The 19292-nt window shown below is 39.5% G+C and overlaps 1 protein-coding gene across 4 annotated transcripts in view; it reads left to right on the forward strand.

Moving 5' to 3' along the window:
- Positions 1–19292, forward strand: part of LOC103559598 (glucosaminyl (N-acetyl) transferase 2 (I blood group)) — an 80846-nt gene that overhangs the window by 52724 nt on the left and 8830 nt on the right. The window lies entirely within an intron of this gene.

Consider the following 19292-nt stretch of genomic DNA (forward strand, 5'->3'; position numbering starts at 1 on the left):
GTAGTACTTAGTTCCCAGAGAAGTTATGAGTATTAAATAAGATAATGTATATAGTGCTCTGGTTCTCAGACAGAGCATGCCTCAGAACCCACTGTAGGGCTTGTTCAAACAGATTGCTGGGCCCTGACCTCAGAGTTTCTGGTTTTCTGCAGATCTGGAGCAAACCCCACAATTTGTATTTCTAACAAGTTCCCAGGTGATGTTGATGCTTCTCATCTAGGAAGCACACTTTGAGAGCGCTGACATAGACGATCTTTTACAGAGACTGGCACATTTATAGATTTGCATCCAATGTTGATTCTGTCCATTTGCATCAGAGACTCTCCCTGACTGAGAAGAAAGGCAGCAACCAGTAAAAACGAGAGTGAGCGTGTATAAGGAAAGCTTTATGGTGTTGATTGCATATCATGGATATTGTCAAAGCGATGTGCAAATGACTGATGTTTGGGAAGAACTCCTGTTGAGGAAATGTCCTGGGTTTTGGATTGAGACACACCTGATGGTAAATTTTAGCTTTGTCCTTGTTAGCCTTGTGACCTTGGGTGGTCCGAACCTCTAACTCCTCATCTGTACAGTCACAATAAATATGGCTACTTAGTAAAGCTGTTTTGAGAATTAAATGAAAAATCTGGTGTAAATTAGTGAGAGGTTAAGTGTTTATCCACTTAGTAATATGAATGTGTATTAAGAAAACCTAAATGTGGTCTAGAATTCCTAAACTAATGAGATCCTCGAGGTGTTAAGTAAAATCAACTTAACTCTCTTTTCACTACAAAAGGACGGCTACACTGTGGCTTGACAACCACGTAAAACTAGATGTAGATATACTCAAAAAGGAACAGGAGGAAATATGAGAAAATTTAAGCAGTTTAACATGTTTGATTGGGTACTTATTCTTTATAATTTTGATTTCCCTTAATGTTATTGGTGTAATTTTTGAAACTAATAAAAAGCTTCACTTAGTCTTCACAATAATACTATGAAGTATGTATAATCCACTAGAAGACCGTTCCTTAAAAATGGAAAAGGTGTCAGTAGTGTCTTCAGGACTCTATTTTTGAGATCACATCACGTGAAAAGAACAGGAATTGGAATTAATAGGTTGTCTTATTTTCCTAAGCCCTATCTTTCTGTTACAACAGAAAGGACTTAAGCTGTCTTTTCAGAACATCATATAATTTCTTGGAAAAGGAAATTAACATAGCCAAGACCTGAAAGAAAGGAGAGAGCCTTTTCACAATCATTCTATACAGGTTTTTGCTGTCCAGCCACATCCTTCCCATTTCGGGTGCACAACTTCCTCAATGTTAAAACAAATGTCACCCCCCCAGCAGGGATAATTTTTAAACTCTGTTATGAAATTTACAAGCACAACAGTACTGAGAATATTACGATAACCCATTTGTGCCCGTCAGCCAGTTTCAACAGCTATCAACGTATTACACAAAACAAAGCAACAAAACAAAACTAGTGTCAAATCATCGAGTTGACTCTAATTTTTAGAAATGAATAGCTTCTTTTTTTCAAAGCAAATGCAGAATTCCAATCTTCCAGACTAATGCTTTCTACATATCTTATAATCATGATTTGTTGAAGAGTGAACATCTTTTTATCCCACTTAAACTTTTAAGATATATTACGTCAGCTGGAGTGAGTTTTCTTCCTTTTTTTTTTAATGGACAAAGCTGAACCTACAAGCACAAGCTCTTTAAGCATTAGAAGCAAGCGTTAGAATTCTGCTTGATAAGATTTCCATTCTCTTGGCCTTCATCTTCCTCTAGAGAAAAAGGGAGAAGTACATCACTAAGAGAAGTAAATTGATCAGTGGGATAGACTGTTCCACGTGCAGTGTTTAGACGTACTTTTTTCCATCTCTTCTTGCTACTGAATATTCCACTTCCTCTATTTAAAAAAAAAATACAAAGGACAAATGGACAGTCTTACTGTTTTATGAGTCCCCTATGAATATTTATGAGTTTAGCTTTGGAATTGACATGAAGATATTTTGCCTTCAGCCAAATCTTAATGTATTTTCCATTACTACGTGTTATTGTAGAGCCTCTTCTGTTGGTTTCAATCATCGTGTTAATTTTTCACATATGTAATTTAATCTGAGATTCCTCGGGTATCAAGCTTTGTAGCTTTGCATGAGGCTTCTCTGATCTTGCAGGGCGGTGTGGAGGGAACAATGTGGACCTGGGCATCCCAGCCTTGTCACTTACCAGCTCATCTCACACTGGACAAACTACATAACCAGCCTGAGCCTCAATTAATTTTGGTTTTAGGACATAAGAGAAAGTTTGGAAGGTGTTTGAGAAGTTAGTAAAAAGTAAGAATTGTATATTGGGCAGTTTTGATTCTACTTCATCCCCAAAATATATGTATCTGGAGAAGAATGCATCTCACAGCGGTGACAATGGGCTGCTAATGTTTCTTTTCAAAGATGTCGGTAGAAGGGCCAGAAGAATCTCTGCGTGGCTCTGAGGATGAGTTTTGGATGACCTCAAAAGACACTCAAGGATTGGAACAGTAGTTTATGGACTCTGAGTTTTTAAATGCTTTACTCAGCATAGCTAAGAACAGTAGAATACTAAACAAATAGACAGTAAGTATTATGAGCCATGTGTCAATATTTTATTTTCCTTTTTATAGGAACTGCATGCTCCAGCCACTGGATCACGTAATAGGGGCCAGTGACTTAGCTATGCACACTACAAAGTTATTTTCTAGGCTCTAGCCCCTGTCTTTAAACTAGCTGTTTGACCTTGGGCATGGCACTTAAACTCTCTGGGCCTCAGTTTCCTTCTCTGCGAAATGAGGAAATTGGGCTAGGTGATTTCAGAAGAGGTTCCTGCATTATTTTGCTTTAACTCTAGAGCACGTAGTGGAAGGAGCAAAATTTTTAGAGGCAGACAGACTTAGGTTTCATTTACCTGTTGTGTCATCTTGAGCAATTAACCTATCCTACATGGGCTTTGGTTTACTCGTCTGTAAAATAGAGACAATACCAGCTTCATGAGATTGTCGTGAGAGTTATAAGACAATAAGGGTATATAGCTCCCAGCTCAGCCATTGTTAATTCTATTACCATTTTCATCCCTTCCCCTACCGGATGGTATGTTAATATCACCACTTGCCTTTTTATAATACACTGTAACCAATAGGTTTAATGGAACAATGGCCTCTGGGCAATGAATTTCTCTCCTTGTCAAGGTCACTATGTCCCTGTCTGGATGCCAACCGCCACTGTTGCCATGACTGAGAACTCAGGCCAGTCGCCATAGGCAGTGCATGGAGGTGATTTTTGTGCTCTAAATTCTGACCAAATGAGGAAATTGGGTACTAAGTACTTACACAATTTCCCCATTTGTCTGGTTGTTTTAATATAGCATATTTCCCCTTATTTCTAAAGAGTATTTTCTGAGTGTGCCCATAAATGCTGAGCTAGATGGAACATGGTATTTTACCTGTAGGGGAGGGAAGAGAGCCCTGTGGAGCACTTTCCTAGTGTATATCATTTGAGGCAAATTATGCAACCGCTCTGAATCTCAGTTTCTGTATTTATAAAATGGGGATGATAATAGAACCTATCATTGTAAGCAAATTATGCGTATTAATATGTATCAAGTGCCTCAGATGGTGCATGGCACCTTGTAGATATCAATAACTGCTAGTTGTTTTTATTCCACCTAATTACTCTCATTAAGGGACAACAGGGCTAGAAAAACGCCATCTCTCAAGATGTAGAGACTTCTGAGATTACCACAAAGAATCTGGAAGATTTTCTAGAACTTAGACAAAATCAGCTTGAATTCCCCCCTCCCCCCAGCTTCCAATACTCCTAGGGCTCATCCCTCATGAGAGGAGCAGAGTAACTGAGAATATGACATTGGTTGGTGAGATGGATCATCCCATGTGCAGCGTGTGTAACTGCACCAGCTCGTGTACTTAAGTGCTAGGAAACACAGGTGGTCAACAGCGATCCTATATCAGTGTTGATATCTTGACTTTTGAGGATACTTGCCATTTCCAAATAACCTGAATCTCCTCCCTCTGCCCCAGTGGGGGAAAAAAAAATACAGCGTTGTTTCGACCAGGATGAGGGGGCACCTGAACCGGGTTGAAACAGGGTGTCTCGGTGAATGGCAACTTGCCTGTCTCCTTGTCAGCTTCCATCCTTTGTGTCCGAAGAGGGACACGTGCAGTAAAGAGTGTACCAAATGAAGTAGACACGGCCTCATTTACCTTCAGAGTCCTCCAGTTGTCCACAAGGAATTGAGAACTGTGGTAGAATGAAGAGTGTGGATCCCTCTGCCTCAGAGGGTAGGGGGATCAAATCATGGTTTCTTCTAGCCTGTGATCTTGGATTCCTTGGACTCTTCAGACTTAGTTTCCTCAACCAAGGAATGATAACACTAATCTCCTGATGGTGGGGGGATGGGAGGCTCGTGTTCCGAAAAATGAACGAATAACTCTATCAGTATACTGTAACTCTGTAACTAGTAACTCTAAAGCCTGCAGTTCCACTCCTGACACACAGAAGAAGGTGCCCACTGATTGTAGTTGTGGTGATGGGTGTTTGTTTTAAGTAGAAGACGCTGGAAGGAGTAGAAACTGGGAATGGCTACTTCAAGAATAACAGAATGATTTTGTGAAGTGGAATGGGTAATTTCACACTGGAGTTGGAAAAGATATTCTCATCATTTAAGATTAGAGAACCCAAGCCCAGGAAGGTGGAGTGATTTGTTTGGGTCTCGTGATTTAGCAGCTGAACTGGTTCACAAAGATGAGACTTCTAAGTCATAGTACAATAGTCTGTATATGTTTAGTGCGTCTCACAATTTTTCTCTGAAATACTCTAGATATTAGAGCAAAAGGGCAGTTACAGCATTTTGGTATGTACACTGTATAATACTGAAAGATGGGTTATGACAAGATTCTATAACAGGTTTTCAGAAATCATTTAAAAACATAATGTATATTCATATTTCACAAATGAAAAATTCTATGGATATAGCACAAAATGGAATTTTCAAATTTATCCATTTTGAAATTTATCCATTTGAAAATGGAATTTTCAAATTTATCTACCATGAAGGAGACCCCTTCTATTACACATTGTTGTTGAATTTGGAGCTTTCTTACTTTTAAATTTAAATACAGCAAAATTCACTCTTTTTGATGTCTAGACCCATGTGTTTTGACGGTTGCATAGAGTCATGCATCCGCCACCACAGTCAAGCACAATTCCATCACCTCCAAAAATTCCCCCTGGTCAGCCTTGCCCCCAGTCCAAACTCTTGGCAAATTCTGACTTGTTCTCCACCCCTATGATTTTGCTTTTTCCAGAATGCCATAAAAATGGATTCATAGAATATATAGCCCTTGGACTCTGGAAAAGCAGCTTCCTACTTTGCCTTTCTTTTAATGAATTCATTTTGTGTGTTCCAAGGTGCATGTGATGGTTTCCTATAGATCCTTTGGCAGCTTTAATATTTGTTGAGTATTGGTTCCATTTGGCTCACTTTTCTTTTCCTCTGTTATTGTTATTTTCCATAAATAATAGAATCCGTTGGACCTCTTATTATTAAAAACAAAAGAAAGTAGGGGTATTTTTAGTCATATTATTCATTGAGGTAAGAAACTAATAGTAAATACAGCATCTAAGTTATATCGTTATTAAGCTTACATTTGGAATCTTTTGTTACCTTTGATTTGACAGTATCCGTGATTCAGAATAAATAGTAGGAACATCATGAACTTAATTGGAAGAATGAGAGTAACCAAAATCGTGTTCCACTTTTATTCCAGAATCACATGTGACAGACTCACAAAATTTCCCATCGTGAGTCCTTTCAATCCATCAGATCATGCGAGAGCATCGTAATGAGCGTGTCACAGGATCCCAACATGATTCCTTATCAGAACTCTCACGGAAGAGGATCTCTCTAGATTTGTAGATGGCTGAGGGTTTATCTTTTTCTACAGATTGAATGTATTAGTCATTGGTTTTGGTCTCAAGATGTCCATAATTCACTTTCTAAAATATTGAAATAACTGTTACACAACTGAAAACACCACTATTCAAGTGCTTAAAAGTGAAGCCCTCAAAATCTGCAAACTAGATACTCAAAACTGGCTCTGTGGTCCCTAAAGTGAGGAGGGCAAGGAACTAAATGGGCCAACATTTCTTTGAAGTCTCACATTTTATTTTACAAATTTATGTAAATATCGCACTCCTATCCACTAACTTTCTTAAACGTTTTATTGAAACATACATACAGAAAACTGCACATATGAGAACTGAAGAGAGCACTGAATTTTCAAACTGATCCATACCTGAGTAACCCGCTCCAGAATCCGTGTTACTACTAGTACTCCGGGAAGCCCCTGTACTCCCTTCCAGTTACTTCCAAGAGTGACAACTGTCCCCACCCCATAAATTAGTTTTGCTTGTTTTTGTGTCATTATCTAACTTCTCATTGTAGCCCAGTGCTTTTCATCCAAATGTTCAGGTTAAATAGATGTTTCAAGAAGAAATGCTAGGCCTACCCTGTGGCTCCTAGAAACTGCTGCAAACTCCATGTGGGCAGGGGTAGGGGTGGGATACCCACATATCCCGGCACATCGCAAGACTCTTTCTCCCACGTTTCTCCTCTTTTTCCAGTTAGATGTTTCTCATATTTGCAGAAGAGTGCAAACAGAAGAACTGCGTCTGCTGTTCTGTATAAAAGGTTAGGCTTGCTATAGATAGGCACTTAGTTCCCAGAATTAGCAACCTATATATACCCCAGTACATGCAGCAACAAATGGAATTTACCACTGACCTTCAACTCCTTTGGACCTGACTTGGGTTGTAAATAGGGATTAAAATTAGACAAGAGTCCTAAGCAAGTGTGATTTTTATTTAGCTGCTTTTACATGGAGTTGGATGTTCGACAACTTGAAAATGAATTCCTGATTCACACCCAGCTGCATGTAGCCTGGTGCCTTGTTTTGAAGGTGAAGAAGGCACTGTGTGCGGGCAAGATGGAAATTTGTCTAATGGAGTCATTAAGGACCTTTTCCCAGACACAGACAAAGCAGGACAGGGCATGCTATGTTCTATTGATTCCAGTAAGTAATGACCCTGCCTGGAAATCCGTTTCTGTGTAATAGAGTGAGAAATCAGTACAGTAAATACTTTTATTTGAAACAGTAAGGTAAAATCTAGGAATTGCCACTTGAAATACAAATACTTGACTCAAGCTGTGAACAAATCTAGAAAAGTAGATCACACAGACAGCTTACTACTTGGTTTTCATGTGCTGCAGGTAACAGAATTTCTCACGTTTCTGGAATCTAATAAAACTGAAGTCCTAAGGAAACAGTTGTTTGAGCTGATAAACACACAAAAGTGGTAGAAATGTGCATAAGGGAAACTCATTTAAGGAAACCCAATCCACATCTCTAAATGCTAAAGGCCACTTGTGAACGGCTATTTGCAATCTGGATTCAGTATAGGTTAGTTAAGTAGTTAATAGGTATGTTGGAGTCTTAAGGTGACATGGAATATTCATTTCTACAAAAAGATGCTTTACGAACTAATGTTTTCTTAACGATTGTTCTTTGTAGGTGTAAGGTTTGTAGTGTTTTGGAATTTTTTCTTACTTTCCTTTTTGTTCTTTGTATTTTTATGCATTATTTGAATCCATTCTAATAACCAGTGTTCAATTTTTCACAAACCATAGAAGAATATTTTTAAGAGGAAAAAAGTAAAGATTCACAAGGTAAAGGTGCCAAGATGCTTAACGCTAGCTCATTTAGAGGAGTTGGAAATAAACTACTGTTTCTTCTTTGAACTTTTCTGTACTTTTAAAATCTCTAAAACTTAAAGTTACTTTATTTGATGAAAAACTAAAATCTCTCCTTACTGAGGCACAATACTTGGTGTATTAGAAACTAGAAAGTATTATCCCTCTGAAGCGAGGTTCAGTAAAATGCTCAGTGTAGAGCAGGTGTTCTCAGCCCTGGCCACACATTATGATTGTGTAGAGCATTTTAAAAATCCCCATGCCTGGGCCTCACGCCCGTCCAGTTAGTTCGGAATACCTGGGAGACGGGGCGCAGTCATTGGCACTTTTTAAAAATTCTACAGACGATTCTACTGTGTAGCCAGAGAGGCAACACTGATGTAGATGAAGGCTTGGGTCAGAGAGAAAAACTGGAAATGGAATTGACTATCTTGTTGACCTGGCCCTCATTAATTCCCTACCATTTGCACCTCATATCTACTTTTAAAAAACATCAGTTAAGGTTTTGCAGGGAGGAAAAGAACTTCCAAAACATAGTGGCTTGAAGAAAGGTTCTCCTCATCTTGTTCTTCGGGGCAGGGCCAGCGACACGAGGGCTGGATCAGCTTGGACGGGATCCCTTGCCGGACCGGGTCTTCTCCCTGCGTGGTGCCTCATTCCCCAGTGAGCTCACCAGGCTGCTTCACTTGGCAGCCTGAAGGGGAGGGCAAACGCTGATTGACAAGTGATTTTGAAGTCTCTGGTTTTGTCACATTTGCTAATGTCCCTTTGGCCAAAGCCAGGCACATGGCCAAGGCCAGATTCCAGGGCTGGAAAAACACCCTCTACCTCTTGATGGAAAAGCTGCAAAATCATGTACATATAGCAATGAGATGAATTCATGACCATCTTTTGCAGTCTACCACAATCAAAATACATCCTTCGTTAGTGAAAACATTTGATAAAGTATTTATTGGAATCTTTTAAAAATATATATTTTTTTCTAGTTAATTTTGGGAATGTACATTTAACTTTCATTACAAAAGAAATTTAACAGTAGTTAGGAAATTTTTTAAATAGGTACCTACTCCCCAATGGTCATAAAAGTAGCATTTTAAAAAAATGAGGAAAATACAGAAAACTACAAAGACTAATAATCAATCAACTGAATACTCAGAGATAATATTTTAGTATATTTCCTTCAGTCTTTGTTTTCATATAAAAGCATATATTTTCACCTGCCTTGACTGTTTTTATAATTGGCTCTCCTCATGTAATAGTATGTCATCGTCTTTCCATGTCATGAAGAATTCTTCACCATAATTTATAGTAGCTCTGTAGCATGCTATCCTTTGCGCTATAATTTATTTAGCAAAGCCTCAAATTATGGGCATTGAGGAGGTCTTAGCAGTAATAATAGTTGTTTTATTAATAAGATTGGTAATTAATGATGACTGATACTTTTACAGTACTTCCTACGTACCAAGCACCATTCAGAGTGTTTTAAGCATATCGTGCACTTTACAGGAACTCCATGAGGTACCGCTTTGACCCTCATTTACAGATAGGGAAACTGAGGATCAGAGAGATTAGATAAGCTGTCAGCAGTCTCACAGTTAGTAATTGGTCTCAAGCACGCACTTGAACCCAGGCAATTTAGTATCAGAGTCTCTCCTCTTAGCTGCTATAGTCCAGTGCCTCTCAAATAATAATTTACGACTAACTTCCTTAGGACAAATTCCAGTACCTTGAACTGCTGAGTCCAAGGGTATGCACATTTTTAAGGGTTTTGATGCAAAAGTGTCATATTGCTCTTCCAAGAAATTGCACCAATTTACACTCCCATTGGCTAGTCTGAGACCCCCATTTCCCTACACCCTCCATATTACTATTTACTAAATCTTTGCCAGCTTGACAGGTATAAAGAGAGGAGAGGGGCGGGGAATATATGGAAATCTCTGCACCTGCTGCTCAATTTTCTTGTGAACCGAAAACTGCTCTAAACAAAAAATAGTAAAGTCTACTTAAAAATTAATTTTTTTAAAAAGAGGAGAGGCTATCTTAGGGTTAAACGTTAGTAACTTTAGTTCCTAACACGTTTGAGCTTCTTTTTTTTTATTGATATATAATTGACATACGACATATTAGTTTCAGGTGTACAACATACTGATTTGGTATTCACGTCTATTTCAAAATGATCACCAAGGTTAAGTCTAGTTAACATCCATCACCACACATTGTTAACAAGTTTTTTCCTTGGCGATGAGAACTTTTAAGATCTACTCTCTTAACAACTTTCAGATATACAGTACAGTATTATTAACTATAGTCCCCATGCTGTACGTTACACCCCTAGGACTTATTTTGACCTTATTTTCTATCTTAGACATTTGCATAAGCCAAGGTACAGGCAACTATGTGAAAATGGAAGACCAACTCAGGAATTCCCAAAAGGGTGACAGGACAGCTAGGTGTGTGAGGACCGTGATGAAAGATGAGGCCTGGACACCCAGTGTTACAAACTGCATGTGGACAGGGCCAGGCAGACAATGAGTGAGCCCAGCATGGCGGGGCCCAGGCCGGCAGGAGAGCTCCTGGCTGTGCAAAGCCCCAGTGAATTGTTATCAAGGGGCGTTGGCTGTCCAGACTTTCACAGGAAATCTGTTTTTTTCAGCGTTCCACGCCCCCTTCCATGGAGATCAAACCAAACAGGCCTCTTAATCAGATGTGATTTATGGACTGCCCGTCTTCAGTTTGCAATCTGGGGACAAAATTGCAAAAATCTTTATGTGCCACAGTCAGCATTTTGTTATCTTTCCATCCAGAATGTGATCTAGAGCAGTGAACTGCTGGACCCAGCCGGGGTTATGTTTCTGAGGAGCTAGCTGGGGCGGGCTGCTTGTTTCCTGGCAATCTGAAGCAAAAGAAAAACATGCCAGTTCTTTTGAGAGAGGAAATAAACATTAAACTGAGTCCAAGGGGAGCAGAAGGGGCAATGTAAAATGAGAAATGGGGTGAGGAGTCAGAATTCTAGTAAGAGGTGGAATGGGCACCGGCAGGAGAGGTCTGGGATGATGGCGAGTCTGACTTCGGTTTCATATTTCATAGGGTGAGTGGTTGGTGGGCATCTCAAAGTGATGAAGAAACGGACACAGGGAGGATGGTTCAAAGTAATCCCTCAGCCCCCAAATAGGAGGGCAACAGGGTCAACACTGATTATAGAAAGAGCCATCTGGTGGTATTGCCAATGAAGTGGGCAGACTGGAGGCAAAGAAACTGGTTTGTAGGCAATTAAAATAGTCTTGGTGAGAGATCTCGAGCACCTGAGCTAGGGCAGTGCCAGCAAAGGAAAGTGACACTATTGTAAGCCACATAAGGCTTGAAAAACTGCAGTAGACTGCATATCAGCTGGGGGCTCAACTGAAAATCTGATGGATGGTAACTATACTTACTGTGGTGATCATTTTGCAACGTATACAAATATCGAATCATTATGTTGTACTCCTGAAACGAATATAATTTATGTCTTATTTATGTAGATATTTCTATGTATTTCTATGTATAATTATACTCAATTGAAAAAAAAGAAACTCTGGGGATAGGATCCAGCAGTCTTTATTTTAATAAGCTCTCCAGAAAGTTTTGACATATTCTGAAGTTTGAAAACATTACTTCAAATTCTTTCTTCTTTCTTTCGTGCCCTCTTCCTTCCTTTCTTTTGCTCAACAGTTTACAGAGTGTTTGCTAGATGTTTGGCCACTTGTCTGAGGATGGATCTATCCGTATAAGGAAGATAGCGTCCTGACCTTTGTGTAGATGTTTTGGTATTCCTGGAACGCCTGATAAACGTCTGACATGACAGTACTTCCCTCCTCTTCGTGCCAGAAATCAGCCCCGCCTAAGTAGCTCCCCCGCGAAGGTTACTCTGGCGCTGGAGTGAATGGTTTACCAGCCAAACAGTGGGCAGACGCTGTGAGTTTTTCCCTCCCAGTGCTCTCATTAACCTTTCAATAAAAGCCCCACTCTTTTCATTGTGGCCACTCAACCTCAAACTTTCATGAAACAACCTCGTTATAATAAATTTGCTAATGGTTTCACACTTTACTCACAAAACTTCCCACTCTCAGGAAAAAAGAGTAGCTTGAGGAAAAAAAGTTACAAGGAGAAACTAATAGTTATTTCTTGGCTGCTTGAAAGGTATGATGCCAAATAGAGGGTTCCTTAAACCGAAATAGTGCGGCGGGGGTGGGGGCGTGAGAAATAACAGCACAGAATAGTGCATATAAATATAACGCATTTGCTCTTCTTTTCAATATTTCTTTTCTACACTGAATTAACAGAATTTTGCTCTAAAGACAAGCAAATCAGATGAAAAGAAACTTATTTTGCTTTGACGTATTAAAAACAAAAAGTACAACATGTACTCACACAGATCAAACTCTTTAAGAGAAAGTACCGAGAGAAGATGCTGAGAGACAAATTATTTATCCAGGTTTATTCTCAGAGAGCTGAAGTTGAGAAACTTGCACTGTGCCACTGAAAGCAATACTTTTTAGAATGGAAATCGTTCTTAAAGGTTGATTTTTTAAAATTCTTTCTCCAATAGCATAATTTTGGTGCAGCCCAGTGGATGGGTCAAATTTTGGGCTCTTCTCACGCGCTAGAATCATTTTTAGCTCCATGCAGTCACTATGGTGTTGCTTCCTGGGCAATACTGTTAGCTAATTGCATTCTACCCATCATTCGAGATCCACCTCAAATTCTACCCATCTAAAAGTTTCTAAAACTTTCTTAAAACAAAGGCTTGTTGGAAAAAAAGACTGCTGTGTCCTGTCCTCAGACTTTGTGATTCAATCTGGCGTGAGGCTCAAGATTTGGATTTCTGTGCTTCGCCACTTTCGGCTGAAGTTTTAAAAAATAGATTTATTTTTAAATAGCTGTATAATTTTTTTTAAAGCCAGGCGAAGCTTGAAGAACTGCCAGCAGATTAGAAATCAGTTGGGGGCCCCAGCACTGCACAAAATGTCAACAGTCATAGCTGGAAGGGATTAACTAGCGGATGTGGGATCATCGTGAAGGCGAAGAATTTTGAGGAATGTCATGGTTTAGTGGAGGAAGGAAGGGAAAATTGTCAGCCTACAAGTCTGGAAGTAGTGAAACTGAAGGCCTTCACTGCCTCAGAAACATTTGCCATAATTAAAAGGGTGTTTGACACAAGCTAAAGATGACAAACAGCCAAGGAGAAATGTAGGCAGAGGGTCAGGGGATCCAGGTCAGCCTTTAGGCCAGGATTGTGTGGAAACCTGAACTGCTCTGGGCCAAGGGCTGCCCACTTTTCTAAAGGCTCCGCTGACCTTTCTTGTCCTTCACCAGAAGACTGTCCAGGAAAGACTCTTGAGTAGAGGTGCCGGACTGCTAGTAAAAGTATCAATAAATACAAACCCTTATGGATATACTAGGCCATAAGCTCCAAGAAGCTCTCATTCATGGCTTTACCCCCAGCATCTACTCTAGAACATAGGAGGCATGTAAGAAAACTGAATAAGTGAGGACATTATTTGAAACAAAATCAAGTTATTTAGCCCGTCACTCCTAGGCCATTCACTTAAATTTCCTGGGCTCTAGTTTGCACTACTTGGCAATGAGGGAACCTATTCAAATGTTAAAGCATATTAAAATTTCTGAAATCCCTTTGAGTCTAAAATTCTGGATTTTTCTTTCTTTCTTCATTCTATCTTTTCCTTTACAACCAAGGAGGAGTCAGTTTGTTGGCAATTAGCAACTGAATGCAGAGATTTTTTTTTTTTAAAGATTGGGACCTGAGCTAACATCTGTTGCCAATCTTTTTTTTTTTCTTCTTTTCCCCAAAGCTCCCCAGTACATAGTTGTATATTCTAGTTGTGAGTGTCTCTGATTGTGCTATGTGGGACGCTGCCTCAGCATGGCCTGATGAGCGGTGCCATGTCACTGCCCAGGATCTGAACTGGCGAAACCCTGGGCCGCCAAAGCAGAGCACACAAACTTAACCACTCGACCATGGGGCCGGCCCTCAGAGATATAATTTTAAGAATGCTATGTCATTATCTCAGGGACTGCAGAACTCTAGAAAACGTCCACATGAAACAAAACAGGATCTCTTTTAGTAAGTTTCACGCATTAAAAATCCTAAATGATTAATGAACTACTGGTAGGCAAAGACAAAAATGTATCTTTTTATTTCTAAAAATGACCTCAATTGGGGCTGGCCCCGTGGCCGAGTGATTAAGTTCGTGCGCTCCGCTGCAGGCGGCCCAGTGTTTCTTTGGTTTGAATCCTGGGCGCGGACGTGGCACTGCTCATCAAACCACACCAAGGCAGCGTCCCACATGCCACAACTAGAAGGACCCACAACGAAGAATATACAACTGTGTACCGGGGGGCTTTGGGGAGAAAAAGGAAAAAAATAAAATCTTTAAAAATGACCCCAATTAACCATAAGAAAAAGAGGCTACAAGTTATTTAACACTACCTTCCCTGGGTTATTAGGTAATTTTCCATTTTTTTATTGTTAAAGCTAATCGACAAGGAACATTGTGTATTTTTTTCTTTTGTTGAATTCTTCTTAGAATATTTACAAGCATCATTACTAAATCAGCAAAGTAAACAAGCTCAGATGTATGTAAATAAACTTTTTTAAAAATATAAAAGCAATATATAACATTAAAAAAGGTTTTATACACCAAAAATATTTCTTCATTTCATATGCAAATATTTGTACATGGTTTTATTAATAATGTACAATATCATGTTCTCAACCAGGGGCAGTTTTGCCCCCCAGGAGACATTTGGCAATATCTGGAAACATCTTTGGTTGTAACAACTCGGGGTGTGGGGGCAGCTCAGGGGGCGACTGCTGCTGGCATCTAGTGGGTAGAGACCAGGGATGCTGCTAAACATCCTGCAGTGCACAGGAGAGCCCCCGCAGCACGAGTTATCTGGCCCAAATGTCAGCAGCACCGAGGTTGAGAAACTTGCTTTGGATTTTAGTTAAAAAAGCATCCTCGTGCACAGCTACACCGTCCCCTTGATTTTAATGGAGGGGTTGTGTTTTCAGCCGTCTGTTGAGCAGTCAAGTGTGCCAGACGCTGTGCCAAGCTCACACACACACTATCTTATTTAACACTCACAAAACCCTGTGAGCTTGTGAAGGTTAGTACGTGATGTCTTGAGGAGATTATGTAACTGTTCAAGGTCACACAGCCGGTAACAGCAGAACTAGGGATTGAAATGTCGACTGTCTGACTTCAAAGTCTGTGCTCTTAGTCATGATGTATACTGAATGTCATAAGGAACATCTTCACATACAGATTTTCACATTTGAAAACGTATTTCCTCGGCTTATTTTGAAGCTATTGGTGTCAAAGGCCTAAGGGAATTGGCAGTTATGGCGGCTTTTCCCACACAGTTCCAAATTGATTCTCCGGAGTTGTATCAGTTCAGTTAGATTGTGAGAAAACCTCTTTCAATACCCTGACATCAGCATTGACTTTTGACATTTAAAACCAAAATTCCTTGTTTATTTAATAAGTTAGAAAGCATATATCTGAGCTTCAGTAATAAGCACTTGCTGGATTTGTCACCACGTATGCCACATTTCCCCAAATGAGGACAACACTGGTTAAGAACAATAAGGAGAAAGTCAAGTCAATATAAATAAAGCTTACATTTCAAAGAATCATATTCATTTATTCAACAAATATAGTTATTTGACTAATAAAGGCTAAGCCCCAAGGAAAACATTCCTGGTTACTCTGTAAACTTTATCTCAAATCTTTGTTTAAATAAGCCTATGAAGAGCAAATACGAAGATTGGATCTTATAGTTTAAAATGTTTTCTCTGCTAATATTGGTGTCTTCTTGTTACGCTATTCTAGAAATAATGCAAAATAGACCCTTCCTAGGATATTTGTGATTTAGGGTAGATTCACACCCATATGCCCCAGAACTGCCCTCCTAGAATCCTGACAAACAATAATCATAGTCATAACAGCAACAATAATAACACGATCATCTAGTCCAGTATTTTTTAAATAGGAGTATATCCCATTAGTGAATCCAGTGAATCACTTTATTAGGTTTTAGCCAGAATTTTTAACATGAGATTAGACTAGAAAATAACATAAAAAACAAGTGCATTGCAGGTAATAAGCCTAAGTATTTTGTGAAACTTTCATTTACTTTATCTATGTGTGTGTGATGGTATAAAATTGTTTTTCTGTGGAATGGAGTCTAAAAGGTTGAAAAAGTGCTGATCTAATCTACCTACGTCATTTGAAAGTTGAGCCTGGGACATGTTCAATGATGCCCAAGGATACACAGCTGGTTAATGACAAAGCTGGGATGAGAACTAAATCCCCCAATCCCTAGGTCAGTGTCACTTCCATCAGGGGGTTCGGCCTGAGGTCAATCTCTGGGAGAAAAACAGGAAACAGAGTTAGGCTCAGTAGATGTTTATAGAGAGTAGAAGGAGAAACTAGATGTTGGCACAGAGGATAGGATCATAACTTTGGGGTCTCCCTGTATGTTTTAAACCAAGACAAATTAAATCACTTACTGAATAGTGGGCACACTATACATTTAGGCTATTCAGTCTTTTGCTTGCCATTGATCTCCTCAGAATAACAACCAATTCGAATATTACAAAGTAGTCGAATTGAGCTGTCACCAGAAGTCTTGTTGAGTGTTTATCTCCTCCCTAAGCCAGTTGTACCAAGCAGGGCAGATGTCAAGAATAGATGATTGATGGCCACCTAAGCAGTTGCTGTGTGACAAACTAATACAGGTTGGTCCTTGCTATGAGGGTAGAAGAAATACTTTTCAATACTGAGAAGTAGAACATTATTACACCTTAAATCACAGTGGCCTTTTGGGGAACTAAGGTAGCAACCCGGCCTGTCTGGTCCACATGCAAGCTAAGTGATCCCCACCATCAGCACTAAAGACTAAGTTGATGGGGCAAATCTTGCATGCCACACTCATTCATTCCTTTCACACTGAGCCAGCATCTCCTGTGGGCCAAATGCTGTAAAGTCAAAGGCATCATGAGGACTAGCCCTCTGCTCAACATGGCTTTTCCCTGGAACAGGTGGGCTGATTGTCTTCAAGGAGGTGATGTGAGAGGTCTATTAAAATGTATTTCCAGCAGTGGGGACAAGTTCGTTAAATTAACCAAAAGATGAAAAGGTATAGAGTACCACATTCCTTCATACGAGCAGAGCAGAATTTGAGTGAGAATAGGAGAGTGAGAGGCTAAACTGGAAACTTGATGAAGGCTGAGGGAAAGACTGCGGGGAGAGGAGAAAAAGCAGCTGTGTTCTCTTAGCACTGTGGATTATAATCCAGCGCCTCCAGAGCCCCGGGCGCTCAGGCGGGGCCTGACGTTCTGTGTTTCTAAGAGGCTCCCAGATGACATGGATGCTCTCAATCCGAGAATTCACTTGAAAAGCAAGAGTCTGTGCTCATTCCCACCAGATATTTCTGTGCCTCGGGATTCTTTGCAAAAAAGGACAACGTAGAATTCAACTTCAGCTGTTTGTTCCTTTCCTCACTTCTACTTTTAAAAATGAAATTTTTTATGCACAAACATGAATAATATTTAAATAGACATGTTTGAGACACATCATCAAACAGAAACTACAGAAGTTGAGGTTTGTCATTTTGTTAGCATGAGGTTAATCGGTGTTATGTGTTTATTTCAAAGACAGCAGTCATTAATTATAAATGTCATGATTTTATCTCTAGAATAATGGAATGTGATTCTGAGTAAGAGTCAGTTTGTGATGATCAATATTAATGAGAATGAAAGGGGAAGAAAAATATCTCGTCCCTTTAAAAATGTAATCATTTAAAGGAGGGTAAGGGGGTTTTGTCATGGCAGTGTTTTATTCATGCTTTTCTGCTATAGTTATTTAACCAAAATAGACTCATAGAAATCACATACATGTCGGCTAACCTTGCTGACATGAGTAAATATACTAAATTATCTCTTTGCTTTCCAGACTGCCCTATCCCCACCCCCCAACTTAACTAAGCCAAGTTTTATTTTAAATTCTTTTAAAATGTGTGCTAAGAACAAAATAGGGAAGCTTCTTTTGGATAGGCAAACACTAAAATAGTTTTTAAAGTATTAAAATGCAAGTTAAAGCAATAGGAAGAAGTGTTGCTTAATAGTATTTTTCTTAAATAGTCAACATTTATAAGCAAAGTTTCCAAATTTGGCAGCAAGAAAGGAAGAATCTTGCCTTATAGAGAGTCTTAGGGGATAAAAACTCATGCTATTTACAGGAAAGGCGGAGCCAAATTTAATTTTAGTTGCAAGACCTCGGTCCAGTTCTTGATTTAAATGATCATATAATTATAAGGTGACATCAGGGCAAAAGAGAAGAGCTTTTTTCTTCTGAAAATGCATGTTTTTATTAATGTTTTTAAAGAGGAAAACATTTTATGTGACTAATACAAACTTCTTTAAAAGTATTAGTCTTGTCCAATTTTTTTTCCTATTAAAAAGTATCCATCATCTTGGGTTATTTTTTTCTCATTAGCATGTATATTAGGGTTCTATTGGCCACTGTAACAATTTACCACAAACTTAGCAGTTTAAACAACATAAATGTATTGTCTTACAGTTCTATAGGTCAGAATCTGACATGGGTGTCATCAGGCTAAAATCAAGACGTTGGCTGGGCTACGTTCCTTTCTGTAGGGTCTGGGCAGGATCCGTTTCCTTGCCTTTCCCAGCTTCTGGAGGCCACACAGATTCCTTAGCCCCTTCCTCTGTCTTCAAACTGCAAAGACAAATCAAGTCCTTCTCACACTGCACCACTGCGACCAACTCTCCACCTCCGTCTTCCACTGTAAAGACCCTTATGATTACATTGGGCCCATCTGGGTGTTTCAGGGTAATCTCTCTATTTTAAGGTCAACTGATGAGCAGACTTAATTCCCCTTTGCCATGTAACGTAACAATTCTCGGGTTCCAGCAATTAGAATGGGGACTTCTTCGAGTGTATGTTGGTGGAAGGAGGGGCCTTATCCTGCCTACCACATTATGTCTTACCAATATTGGAGAAGCTCTTCTAAGAAAGAATTGCTGCAGCTTGGCTCCAGATACCATTTGTGTAGTGCGATTACATTAAAATTATGTTCAGACTGCATTTCTCACTGGTGAAAATTGCTGCAGCTCTTAGGAAATAAAATATTCCTCCTTTAGTTGCACTTATGTTGATTTCCATATACTCCCTTTCCAGTAGTGGAAATCTTGGGGATGATACTCTATATGATTAAATGGACCCTTCAATCTCTGTGACCTATCCAAAATTTGAGACAAAGAAGGTTATTTGAGATAGCTTAGCACAGTGTTTCTCAAACTGGGGGACATTTGGGAACGTCTGAAGACATTGTTGATTGTCACAATTGGGAGAGATGCACTACTGGCATCTTGTGATGGAGGCCAGGGGTGCTGCTAAACCTCATACAATGCAC

This window comes from Equus przewalskii, chromosome 19, assembly GCF_037783145.1.
Source record: "Equus przewalskii isolate Varuska chromosome 19, EquPr2, whole genome shotgun sequence".
In the NCBI taxonomy this organism is placed as follows: domain Eukaryota; kingdom Metazoa; phylum Chordata; class Mammalia; order Perissodactyla; family Equidae; genus Equus; species Equus przewalskii.